Source organism: Poeciliopsis prolifica, unplaced genomic scaffold, assembly GCF_027474105.1.
Source record: "Poeciliopsis prolifica strain line A6 unplaced genomic scaffold, Auburn_PproV2 SCAFFOLD025, whole genome shotgun sequence".
Lineage (NCBI taxonomy): Eukaryota > Metazoa > Chordata > Actinopteri > Cyprinodontiformes > Poeciliidae > Poeciliopsis > Poeciliopsis prolifica.
This window is the reverse complement of record NW_026562400.1, coordinates 2,925,812-2,939,351: the sequence shown is the minus strand read 5'-3', so window position 1 is coordinate 2,939,351 and position 13,540 is coordinate 2,925,812. Positions and strand designations below refer to the sequence as shown.

The following is a 13,540-nucleotide window of genomic DNA, read 5'->3' as shown; positions in this document are numbered from 1 at the left end:
TTTCCACGTCCCTGGTTTTTAGATTATTGTTTTGATATTGAAATTTAAACTTAATTAAAACACAAGTTTGGGGCACTGGAATATGCTTTATGCCGATGACACTGAGGTTTATTTAGAAGTCGTAACTTTAAATGCAAAAATATTTGGCTTGTATGAAATGCTGGTTTTGGAAAAGATTGCTCTGCCTTCAAAATAAAAGTAAAACAGTTTCTTAAATGTCTTCCGATTTCTTTTTTTTTTTTTTTTTGTTCTCCTGTTTAATTGGCCTGAGTTGTTTTTGTAGATTTTTCTTCTTTTTGTTTCATTCAAGCTAATTTTTTGTTTTAAACATCAATTCATGCATTTCATCCATTGTATCCTGTTGAATTGGTTTTCCTGCAGTCAGTAAGCAGAAAGCACAGTACACTCTGGACAGATCAGTTCTACTTACTTTAAGATTTATGATTTTGTTACCTGAAAAAAAAAAATATTTAGAAATATGCTTGTTTAATAAGATTTGATGGAGTTTTATTGCTACTGCTTCATGTTGAACCAGTTTTCATGCATCTTCATTTACTTTTCAAAAGCTGCATTTCTTAAAAGTTCATAACCAATATTTATTTGTATTAAAGGGAAAGTGTCGTGATTTTATGCTTCTTAGATATTTAAACATATTTTCATCCTATTTGTGCAAAAAATATTTAACACGACAGAAATATTCTTTCAAATCTTGCAAATTAAAATCAAACTACATCATCACTGTCTTTGGCATTTTGCACCGAATTAAATAAATTTGTGTTCCAGAATAGATAAAAGAAATTGTAATTTTATAGCTGCCGTAGAAACTTTGCAGCTCAGTCAGATTTTACAGGGGGAACAGTCACAATACGGCCCACGCTCTGGGGATCCAGCTGGACGTCGCAGGCTGTGCCACAGAGTCTGTGGGTCGCCTGAGAAAGGAAATTAATTCCTCTTTGAGAGAAAATTACTTTAACAGATAGTATGGCGGAGGCAGGCAGTAACTTTGCCGCTGTCGGCGTCCCCCCGCTGCCCCCTCCAGTCCCTCCAAGGCTTCAGCAGGCAGCAGAAGCAGAGACGCAGAGGAAAAGCACCTTATGGTGAGTGAGTGTCAAACTTTTCTACTGTTTATCTTGCAAATTAAGGCTATTAGCAGGTTAGTCCAGGCTATATATTTGAGCAGGTATTAATGCACACGTGTTTTCAATCTTGTCGCTGGTCTCGAAGCACTGACGGCCCGTGGCGTGGGTGTTTTCCCTCAGTCTCTACCTAGTCGTGGGTCCAAAATATGTCTATTTTTTTAAATTAAGTTAAAAATACACCCATCATTCTGACCAGACCTGAAATTCTTTGCTTTATTTAGTATATGTTGAAATATTTGTCGCATTCTTAAACATCTATCTCTCAAGTCAAATGGTGGATTTTGTGAGCTGTTAACACCTAAATTAATTCATTTTCTCCAGCTGACATAAGTGTACATTTCACACAGTTTTTTTTGTGAAAAGTGATATTTGTGCTTTACACACACAAACCCAGACGAAAAGCGAGGGATAAAAAGAGTTTCCCATGGATTTGTGGTTGTGATGAGCTCAACGCTGTGATGGGCCGCAGCAGTTAGGGTGGCAAGTTTTCTTTCACAGTCAACAGAATCCAATAGGAAGGTGTGTTGCAAAAACCTGTGGCTGTCAGTCACAACAGCAGGGAGGATTACAGCGAACGCAGCTCAGTGTCGCTGTCACGGAAAGAAAACATCCATCCACCGCCTCCTCACTGCTTTTCTGCCTCCCAAAATAAGCAAACTTCACTCTGCAATAAAAGTCAAAAAAGAAAAGCATCATTTAAGTTTTCAAAAACATAAAGTATTCAATTATTGTGCCTTTTTATGCGCCAACAGCTCTGGAAAAAAAATAAGACACCACAGAAAGTGATCAGTTTCTCTGATTTTACTTTATATAGGTTTATGTTTGAATAAAATGAACTTTGTTCTTTTATGCTATGAACTATTGACAACATTTCTCTGAAATTCAAAACAACAGTTTTGTATTTATTTGCATAAAATGAGAACTGGTCAAAATAACAAAAAGATGTAGCGCTTTCGGAGCTCAAATAATGTAAAAGAAAATAAGTTTGTATTCATTAATACTAATGTTCTAATCAGGAAGAGTTCAGAGTCAATATTTGGTGGAATAACCAGGTTTTCCATGGGGTTAACTGCAGAGGGCTCTTAACTTTCTTCCCCAGAGCTTTATATATAAGTATGCATTAAATTTATAATAAAAACAGAGTTAGCAACATTTTTTGAGGATTTTTTGATGTTAGTAACTGTTTGTAGTAGAGATCAATTAGACTGGGAATGAAATCATATTTTCCCTTTAACATCTGTGATCACGAACCAGCGGGTAAAATACACAGAATCATTTTTTTTTATTAATCTAATGTATGAAAATCCTCTTCTACTAATTTTAGTCAATACATTAATCAACCAAAAGTATATGCTTTCATACCCTTTACTAAATAAATTAAAAAACCAACAGAAAAAAAAAATCTGAAACAAGGTGAATATGCTTTGATGCATAAACTGTGAAGATATTCTTGAGTTCTCAGATCAATTTGAAACTCCTGCAGCACATTTATTACTTCTTTTGTGGTTTATTTAGGAGGGAGTTTGCCCAGTCCATGTCTAGTTTATTTTATCCCTTGTTCTTCTAAAATATTGTACAAGTGGATAAAAATAAAGTGTCAGTCTGAGAAGAAGTGGGAAGAAGGTTTGGTAAGTTTTTTGCCCCAAATTTAATCCTGTGTCTGCTTCCTTTTATGTTACCACATTTAACAGCTCTTTTATTTGTGTTTGACGTGTAATTTGCTCCGTGGCAAAAAAGCTTTGATGCTGCTCCTGACTTCACACTGTATTAAATTAACATTTACAAAGACAGAGAGTGTGCATGTGTACAGAGACATTATTAAATGTTTTCGTTCTTATTTTAGCTCACAGCTAATATGGAAACATTCAGAGATTTTAGTGCTCAGGAAACCTCATTTAATACATTAAGTGCATAGTTTCTTTTAAAGCAAAGCCTTAAGTGCTTATTTTAGCTTGTCTGAAAATCCTCACTAATTTTTACAATAATGTTTTTTAGTAATAGTAGAGTAGCAGGAGTCCTCACGTCAATATATATATGTATATTTGTCACTTAAAACTTCTTTTCATCTGCAGGGATAAATCACAATTTCCTGACAGAGCAGTATTTAGGGTGTCTGGATGAACACATGTTGGTGGTGTGGAAGCTGTTATTGTCGCTGATTTCCTTTCATATTTTAGCCGCAGATTTACAGCCACTGTACCGAACAGATTGAAGTGTCGTGTCAGAGGTATACGGCAACGTCAGTCAGTTAATGTTTACGGCTCGGTTACAGGAAGAGGGACAGCCGTCTTTTTCAGGGAATGACATGGAGAATACTTCGGAGGAAAAGCTCTACTAATGTCACCTCCATTTAGTTGAACTTTGCTTTTATTTTTTTTATCAGTTTGCAGGAAAATTTAAAAAATCAATCTAAGGAAGAAGATTTTAAATGTATCATAAGATGAAGTTGCCATAAATCTATGAAAAAACAATGTGTCCTCATATTATTATTTTGCTGTTTTACTGATATAATCCAACACATTTGCTGCTCTTAGATGGTCATCTTTTAAGCCTGTAATGGTCACAGACAGCGAGTGTGAGATCACCGTCTATTATGGGGGGAGTTGGAGTTGCCTGGTCCCCTTCGTCTCCAGCTTTAAAGGCTGCGTAGACGTGTGTGATGCTGTGCAGGAACCGCCGCGCCAAGGCAGACCACACCTCAAACAGCTTTGGGTCGCTGCTCTAAAACCTTCATTTAGATCTGGCCCTGGCTCAGCCACCAAAAAACCCCCCAAAAGTGGCATCTACTTTGGTCTGTCGCAGCGCCATAGGCCCCAATTCCTCAAAGTCGAAATCTGTGGACGCCTTCTTAGCGCTCTGGAGGTGCCAGGCAGGGACCAGCTCCAGACGTTTTAACAAACTTGGCTATTACCGATTTCCATTTGTTCTGTGAGATCCAACCCACCAACCAAAAGCAGCCTTGCTCACCAGCTTTTCTACTCCACACTACAACACATACAGCAACTCTGTCAAAGAGCTCTCTGCCATATTGCATCAATCCAGCGTCCCAGTGAAAGTCCAGCTTCAACATGTTGTTCCAATAAGGCAAATCACTCAGAAGAGTGAAGTCAACCTTTTATGATTTAACTGCTTCCTTCTCTCTTTTGGTTTCTGGGGATTTTTTGGATGATTCCCAAGGAATTTGTTCCACTGAGTTAGCATGGGGGTGACCGGCCTGTTTTCTAACTAATGATAAGTCAATGTGGCGAGACTGGGGAATCTCATTAACACTTAATTCCAACTCTGCGCCAATAGTTTCATTGCTAGTCGACATTATTATGTGGCTGATCTGCGACAGTTGTGTTTGTCTCCTAGAAATTACATTTATACCTAACGCATGAAACTACTTTGATCCAGTTTTTCAGCTTTATTAAGATACGACGGTGTCAACACAAGCAGTGACCAATAAAAGACTAACATTTAATCGAGGTAAATAAATCAGAGGCAAATCGACATCAAGAATGTTTAATGTAATCAAATTGTTTGTGTTTCATTGAGCAATATTTATTTATTTTGCATGTTAAACTGAACAGTAAAACATGAAAAATTATTTGTTGATGAAAGTTAAAGACTTAAACGATTGTTAAATGTATACTCGTTAATTAGACAATGCAGTGTGAATGACAAACTATGTTTAAAAGTGTTTCCACTTTTAAACATTGAAAGTGGAAACATTATGGACATTTCACATATAAAAGATATGCAGAGTGTTAAACTGACTCTTTCAGGAAATATTATGGTCAATTCAGTGCAGTTACACATCTTATTACCAGGCTTTTTTATTTGTTAAAGATTTACAATTTGAGGCACATCCAGAGCAACTTACTGTTTAGATTCACAGATGATGGAGCCGCATCAATAGCCTGCAGAGAGGAGATTTGGCGATCTGGTGCAAGCAGAACAATCTGATCTTAAATACAAAGCAGAAGAAGAAGAAGGACATGATGTCAAAATTCAGGAAAAGAGCAGAAAGTGGAAAAAGTGAGCTGCTTTAAACATCTCGTTAGATGACCTCACATTGAGCCTCAACACTGTACACCAGAAAATCAGGTTTAGTAATTTCCAAATTCCCTCCAACTGTGGGTACATTCGCACCAGCCCGGTTTAGACCGCTTCAACCGAACTCTTATTTTCTTGGAAAGTCCAGTAATTGAACTCTTGTCCGCCTAAAACCCCAAGTCTCTGCTCGGTTTTGGCGCGGTTCGAACGCACACGTGAGCGCTAAGTGGACCAGGAAGAGAACTGCAGCGCAGTGCATTCTGGGTAAATACAACCAAAACAAATACGCAAGCGGGAGAAATTGGTTATGGTCTAATACCGAAGACTAAAGAGAAGTCCAACAACCGCTAAATCTGACGCCACCCCATTTTTTGTTTACTTTTTACGAAGGAGGATGTTGTGCTCATGTCTTCTTCAGAGGTTTTAATTTAATTTCCTTCAGGTGGTTCTTGGTGTGCAGCGCCACCACAGGCAGGAAGGGGAACAGGCGAAACGTAACAGCAGAAAATGAAACAATTAGTTCAATTTTGGTCCCATGATACTCTGTGGATGGGCTGTTAAAACTCCCACTCTGAATATTGATAGATGCAAAATAGAGAGAAATGTTATTCTCAAATATATGCAATACTTTATCAATATATTCAATACTCTGTAAGATTACCTTATTTATAGAGTGTCTATGAATGTATTCTATACACATTGTATTTTCTTTACACTCTATATTAGCAAGCTTTACAAGCCAAAGAGCAATTTTGTGCTCACACAGGCTAATAAGACAAACATAGAGGCATCATTTCTGATAAATAGTACATCCTTATCACTTTCAAATTGGAACTATTTTTATTTCTATTCTTAATTTTATGAAGAAAAACAAAGAAGCTTTTCAAAAAGATGCTGATATTGATTTTTACACACTGTTTCCAGCCTACTAACAACAAAAATAGATGTAAATAAAAACAGCTGGTACTTTTACTGTCATTCTCTTGAGAACATCAAGTATAAACTTAAAAACCAAGAACCTAATAGCTAAAATTTGAATTTGTTGTTTTATGTATTTTTAAAATTTTAGTTGTTTTGTGCCGCTGGTCCAACAACAGATAAAACTACATAGCAACAATAATAAAATAGATATAAATGTTTTGATCACCATGACTGAGTATTACATTCTTGATATAATAATAAATGAGATGAGGTGAAATATGTTGTGGTCAAATTATACTAGAACTTTTTTGAAATGAAACTTTTATTGTCAAATTTCTCAAAAATAAACAAAGTAATCATTGCATTAAATTTGACTTTTCTTTAATAAAAAGTCTAATTTAACATGTAACTTTAACTATAGCTTGGTGTCTTCCATTATGTTTATCGCATTCTCAAAACAATATTTTACCAACTGGTAACCATTTTGATTATTTATTTGTTGCTATGGTTTCTGGGGAGGAACGTTTTGAGATTAAAATTTTCAACAATCCACTACAAAAAAATGAGCTTATGCATCTTGAGTGATTCTTCCTGTTTTAATCTAAATACTGCGTTCTATTAATTATTAGTTTAATTTAATTAGTCAATTGGAGAAAAAGATAACTGAACATATGCATAGTGCCTGAATTAAGCATAATATTTTTTAGTTTATCTCATGGATGTGTTTCGTTGCTATAGGTACTCACATGTTTAACCAGCTGTGAATGTTGTTGTTGTGTTTTTGTTTTATTATTTGTCACATTTTTTGGTGTTGCAGTAGTTGCAGGTGCAAACCCCAGTAATTCCTCAAACGTGAATGTGTCAATGTCGTGACCTGAAGACCTAAATGTGTTGCAGCCACCCCGGTTCAAAGGTCAGTGAGCAGCAGAAGAACAGCGACCTCCGGTGGTCGCCCATGACATTGATCTTTTGTTGATGTCCTGTTGAAATATAAAATAATATATTGATATTTTCTTAAAAAACATTCAGAATGTAATCAATTGAAAACGACAAAACACAAACTATTTGGTGTAAAGTTGTATACTTCATTTAATGACTATAAAAATCATTAAATGAAACGTTTTAATTTCTGATGTCTTTCATTTCTCCCCACATTAATTTTTTTTACTTTGTGTGATTTAATTTTGAATAAAGTACAGCACTTTGTGTCTATGAAAATACACTTTCCTAACTTAATTACTGAAGGAGTTTTATTTGTACAATATTTGGGAAGTATAAAACTTTTCTTTTTTGAAGAACCTTCAAAAATAAAACACCATCAACACTTGCTGTAGTACAAACTAAGTTTGTCAGGGCCACAAATTTTAAAAGGCTTTACTTTTGCTTTATTTAATATGATTTTTCACGTTTTAATTCTGTTGCCTTTTTTTTCTAGCAATTGTAAATTGCACAGTTTATTGTCTTATATCAGTCATTGCCATTTTTGTACTTTAATAACCTTTCAGCTGAGAATTCAAGCAATTAAAAGTCATTCTATGTTTAATTTTATACATATAGGGAAAGGTTAAGTTTAAAAGTTTGAAATTGGATACAACATACTAACAATTTTCATGGCTACATGTCTTTAATGATTCAATAAACCAATTCCTAGACTAATGAATCCTCATCCTTATGAAATTAAGAATGTGTGATAAAGTTTGTCACTTAGAAGTGTATATCACAGCATCACCAGCCTAATAATTAATAATTATTCCAAAAGTGATAAAAGAAAAGAAACTTAAATCTGAGAACAATCATCAAATCTGCTTCTATTTTTTTCTGTTTTTTTTTTAAATATGAATCCAGTTGTAAAGATTTATGCCTCTCAAAATTTGATTGTATGATAAAATGTTCAAACAGATCTAAATAAAGAATGGTTTGTTAGTGGTTAAACTTGGTGTTCAGCTAAATCTGTGGTGGTGTGGCACAGTCTGTAAGTTTTTCTCCAACCTGACCAACCAAATCTAAATGTTCTGTCATCATCTGCATGTCAAATACAAGACTAACAGGGATAAACACTGCAGAAGGCTTGGTGAGTCGTGAAGAGTGAGAGGCTGTTTGGCCATAAATTGTACCACTCACTCTACATAAGATTTGTCAGCAGAACAGATAAAAGTATGGAAAAAATATTTCTAAGAGAAAACAACTCAAAGTTTCTTATAATCATTTTATTTTCCTGGTTTGAATCTGATTCAATTAATGAATTTCAGAGATACAACGCAGAATGAAATTATGACGCATATTAGATCACAAGCAGAAACACCATATGGGATAACAAAATTTAAAAAAATGAGATCAAAAAAGGGAGGGAGTAAAATACAATTGCAAACATTTGCAAGCGGTGCAAGAAACGTAAAAGCAACAATGGACGCAAAACAAAACACAAGGTTTATTAATAGAAGCCTTTTTTAATTTAGTAGTATCTTCATGTTTCTGTTTCAACTTCTACTCTTCAAAAATGGAAAAGACAAATAATCACGCCACTGAAGTTATGCACATATGTGTGGAAACAGTCAGGAAACAGTTGAGATTGAAACCGAACAATTTCAACCAATCAAAGTATTTCTTAGAAATTGTTTGGCTGAAAACAGTTTTAGTGGTGGGATTAAAAGATGAGACACAATAGTTTTCAGATGAAGAATGTGATTTTATCCGAGTCTTCCAACAAACATCTAGAGTGAAATTATTTTTGTGTTACTTTATATGTGCTTGAAGAAATGCAATCCTTCAAATTAGACAAAAGTTTATCCTCAACTGAAATTATGAGCCACTTTGAATATTACATATATGCACAACCAAAGCAAGTACATTTGCATGCTTAAGTAAATAAAATTAGGAAACAAAATTAAATATTTATTTTATTATCTTCCCATTTTTTGTCATCGCCTACAGTTTAGTTTTATAATTTCCGCTGTTTGGCACAGTGTTTTAATATTCTGGTTGTGATTGGCTGTTTTTCATCCAAACAGTGCCATATTTGCCAGGAATACTTTGATTAGACAAAAACAAGGGGTCTGTGATTGGCTGATGTTGTAGTTAATTTACATACACTTTGTTAGTTTGAGGCAGACAGAAGCTCCAGTGCAAACACAGAAGGAACAGCCAGCATTTTTTTTTGAGTTAAGCTTGTGCCAAAAATATTGAGTATGAGTTTTAAACACACCATTAATTCTTGTTCACTCACATCGGTCTCACCGATGTGAGTTCAGGTTGGAGGCTCTTTTTTCAGAGACAAATAGCCAAGGTGGGTCTGACTTAAAGGAAATGATGAACATAAGGAAAAACATTTTAATGCTCACATGGGGAAATGTTGCTCTTCAAAAGACTCTGGGAGCCCGTTAGAGTCCAGGGCATCATGGATTCTTTGGAAAATCAGGATGTTTTAAATAAAATCTGGTGTTTTCTGTAGGAGAACTGAAAGTGGGACTTTTAGCAAGATAAAGATTGAAAATACTTGATGAAAGAGGAAGAGAAAAATATCTCAAAAATGATAAAAGGCACCTTGCAGTTTGGTATCTTATTGGCATCAATGAATGTGACACTGGTACTTTTGAGATGTAAATCTATAAATATAAATATGGAGAGATATTTGTGTTGTATTTTTCCTCAATAGCATTTTAAATTTTATAATTAAACTTCAGCAATAAAAGTTTAATTTATTTTAGGGCTATAAACCACTGGTGTCAAACTCAAGGCCCGCTGGCCAAATTTTGCCCACCAAAGCTATTTATATGACTCTAGAGAGCCTCATAACTTCAGGATAAAAGATTTGTGTTAAAATATTATTTTATTAATAAAATAAAATCAGATTTTATTTGTGCCAAAATTACAATCATGTGATGTTACATTTTACTCATCAACTGGAGAAAAAGCTACATTATGTTGAAGAATTTAATATAATGTTGCATTAATTTGCCAAAACTGGCACATTAAGGACATTGATGCTTTGATATTGCGTGAATTGAAAATCAGTTTAAAACCATCTCCACCTGGAATGGTGGTGCAAGTAGAGGGCTACAGATATTTGGAAAACATTTTAGTATTTATATCTGGCTTTGTGTGTTGAATCCTCTTTTCTGAACATCGGCGGAAAAGTATGCAATGGATATTTTAAGTTAAATGGGAAAAATTTCTTTTGATTCATGTAATATGTTTTAATGCTATGTTAGAATCATGTTCAGCCCGTCCGACTTCTCATTATGTTCATATATAAAAGGTAATATTAAGAATGTGCCAATGAGGGAATAAAAGGTTTTAGTCATTGAACATTTGTTTTATGACCATAAAGAGAAACAAACTGCTTTTCCAGTGCCAGCTCTGTTCCTCGCTGTGATGGAGCTAAAATTCCTCACTCCCACTCTTTTACATCACAGATTGTTTTCCGCTGAAGGCATGTTTGAAAACTCTGAATCGTGTGCTTGACATTTATTTGTCTGTAAATAAATAGCGTGTCTCAGCAGCAGTTATGAAGTCATGGGTTATTGCTGCTCAGTGTCAGTCAAATTTAGATCTTGCCTAACAGAAACCCGGTGACCTCTGCATATTTTGCACTCGAAGGGGTCACGGTCCGGGCCTCCGGGGAGCTGTTCTGCTCTCCATCTCCTCTCACGCTGGGGAGTGGAGTTCCCAAGCATTTCCCCTGACTGTGGCTCAGAACAATCCCACGTCGGCGCCCAATCAGGAGAGCGGAGCAGCTCGTTTCATCAATGTGGACATGACTCATGGCCAGGACAATGGGAGGATACGAAGGCATGCCGTAACGCGCAAATGCAGCCAGTTGTTTTACTGTGTAGTGGCAATTTCCTGAACTTTATGGTGTAACACTTTAAAACCTCTGAAGTCATCAAGTGTTTTGTCATATTAAGTATGATATAAAAAAAGGAAGTCTGATAATAAAGCTGTAAAATCTCGCTGCCTGTGGGTTATTTCCATGTAGAGTCACGCTACAAATGGACCGGAGTCGAGGCTTTCCGCCTGTGTCGTGACATCTGCTGAAACCATAGACCTGTTTTCAACAGGACCCCGTCCCGTCCTGTTTGCAGTTGCCGTGGCTACGGGGCAGCCCACAGGAGGCAGAGCGGGGTTTGGTCCAAAGCTCGCTGGGACCGGAGAGGAGGTGGCGGTTTGGATGGGATGGACTGCGCCGAGTTCCAGGGCTTTCCAGAACCTCCCTGGGGTTTCATTAAAACAAAAGGAGGAGGCGGCGGAGGAGGAAGGTCTTCCTGCTGGAGTTAGAGGTCCACATGCTGCAGAAACAACATGTGTTTCACAACACAGGATCAAATTAAGCCGTTCCTTTCCAAGCGGACAATCAAAATCCATCAAACTGACATTAGATAGTATATTAGGCTACTGATGAACTTGGGAAACTAACACATTTCATAGTATCTGCAGACAAATCAGACCTCAGAGTTGCATAAAGCTTCACTTCTTTTTTTATATACATCTCCATGGGTTTCGATGAGATTTTTAAAGTTTAGTAAAACTTAGACTGCTCATTGATTTACAAAAAGGGATTTACTTTTATTCCAAAAGGAATAAACTGTAGATTGTGCAACAACCTGACATTAGCTATTTTTTAAAAAAAAATATGAAGCTGTAAATAAATTGAAGTATTCCCTGAGTCCTGATCTCAAAAAGACATGACTCCACAGAGAAAAAATGAAGACAAAATACCTGCAAGTTGAATTTGTAGAAATTACTATATTTAACTTTAGAGTTAAAGTGTTTGGATTTACTAGAAATGCTGTGTATGAGCTGAAATAGTGACATGAATTCTTCCAAACTAAAATAGTTTTTATTGTGTTAAAATAAAGCACATTCAGGTGATTGTTTCCCCTTTATTTCTCTACAAACCTCTGCAACTTTAAACAGAATAATGGGGTTTCCTGTCCAAAAAGAAGCATTTAGGATAATATAATAAGCTATAATAATAATAGCTTATTATTTTTAAAAAGGGAAACTAATGTGCTTAAATCAATCAGGCAGCTGCCAGAATCCTAACCAACACCAGCTCTTTAATCACTGCTATTTGTCCAAGGATATAATTTCAAATCTCTTTATTTAGCTTAACACCTTTCAGAGTTACTGGTCAGGTATGAAGCATGCGGATCCCTCAGGTCATTAGAAACCTCATCGCTCTCTGTTCCCAAAATAAAACCCAAACAAGGAGGATCAGCTTTAAGTTTCTGTTCTTCAGCTATTCAATCTGTAACCTGAGAAACTCCTCAATCTTTTTAATAAGGACTGAAAACATTAAAGCTCACCTTATCTTATATATTTATTTGCTGAACGGGGACATAGTTATTTTTTTGGGGGCCTCAACTGCTTCTGAAAACAACACAAGTGCTTAAAGAAAATCCACCCAGTTGTTTTTGGGCAGTACTTTAATGTTTTTGGTGTCTGAAAATGGCCGACTTCCAAAAACCTCCTGAAAGTTAACTGACGTTCAACTGGCACTACGATGTTACCTAGCAACCTCAGGAGCCAAGCCTCGCAGAGAGGGGGGCGTGGCCAGCAGCAGCTTATTTGGATTTAAAGTGACAGGACGCATTAAAAAGGCTCAATCTGAAAGTAACTCAACATAGGCATAAAAATCTCATTTTCTAATAATGATTTTGTGCAAAAAAGTTAATGTTTTTTATGACCTACTGAAGCATATGTCTGTCACCTTTACATATTGTAGTTTTGATATTTTATTTTCCTTTTATATAATCATGTTTTTATGCTTTCATTTGATGCTTTACATGTCTTTCTGATTTATCAGCTGATTTTATTTTACTTCAGTTTCTTTGTTTTTCCTGTGAAGTATTCTTACTTGTGTTGTTATAAATAAACTTGGCTTGTCTTAAAGTTATTAAAGTTATGCACTGTATTAAACGGAGCTATGTTGTTATGTTATTAAATATTAGAGGAAAAGATTTTACATTTTAACTAGTGCAGATTTGCAACTATTGCAACTCGCAAATAATATACTGCTGTATTTTCCAGACATAAAATGTTTCCTTTTGTGGGAAATGAAGAAATGTAGGAGAGACCAACATGTTCAGGAAAGAAAATATGAGGAAGAATAGAAAACAGAGGCAAACATTTGGAGTCGGACAGCTGCATCAGAGCATTTTGTCTTCCAGTAGGAAAGGATGTAGTCTCAGTACAACAGTCTCATTCAAGAATTATTGCAGGATTTCCAGCACTTGGATTACAAATAATCACTGATTCACATTTAGAGATCAGTTTCTGAGCTGCAGCTACACAGAGATTACGTGATGTGTTGTATTAATACATGACTTGTGGGTGAATGAACTTGGGGTTGAACAGATTTTTTTTTTTTTTTGACGTTTTTGACGCATGGTTTGAAGCGATTTGCCAAGTGTGCAAACAACATCTGAGTGCACTGAAATCCC

At 35.7% G+C, this 13,540-nt stretch overlaps 1 long non-coding RNA gene across 1 annotated transcript; it reads left to right on the top strand.

Annotated features, from left to right (window-relative positions):
* The first annotated feature begins 1,044 nt into the window (after positions 1-1,044).
* On the top strand, positions 1,045-11,047 carry LOC129370929 (uncharacterized). Its single transcript, XR_008607108.1, has 3 exons — positions 1,045-1,097; positions 6,916-7,011; positions 10,695-11,047. It is a non-coding gene; the product is annotated as an uncharacterized LOC129370929 (long non-coding RNA).
* The last annotated feature ends 2,493 nt before the right edge of the window (positions 11,048-13,540 follow it).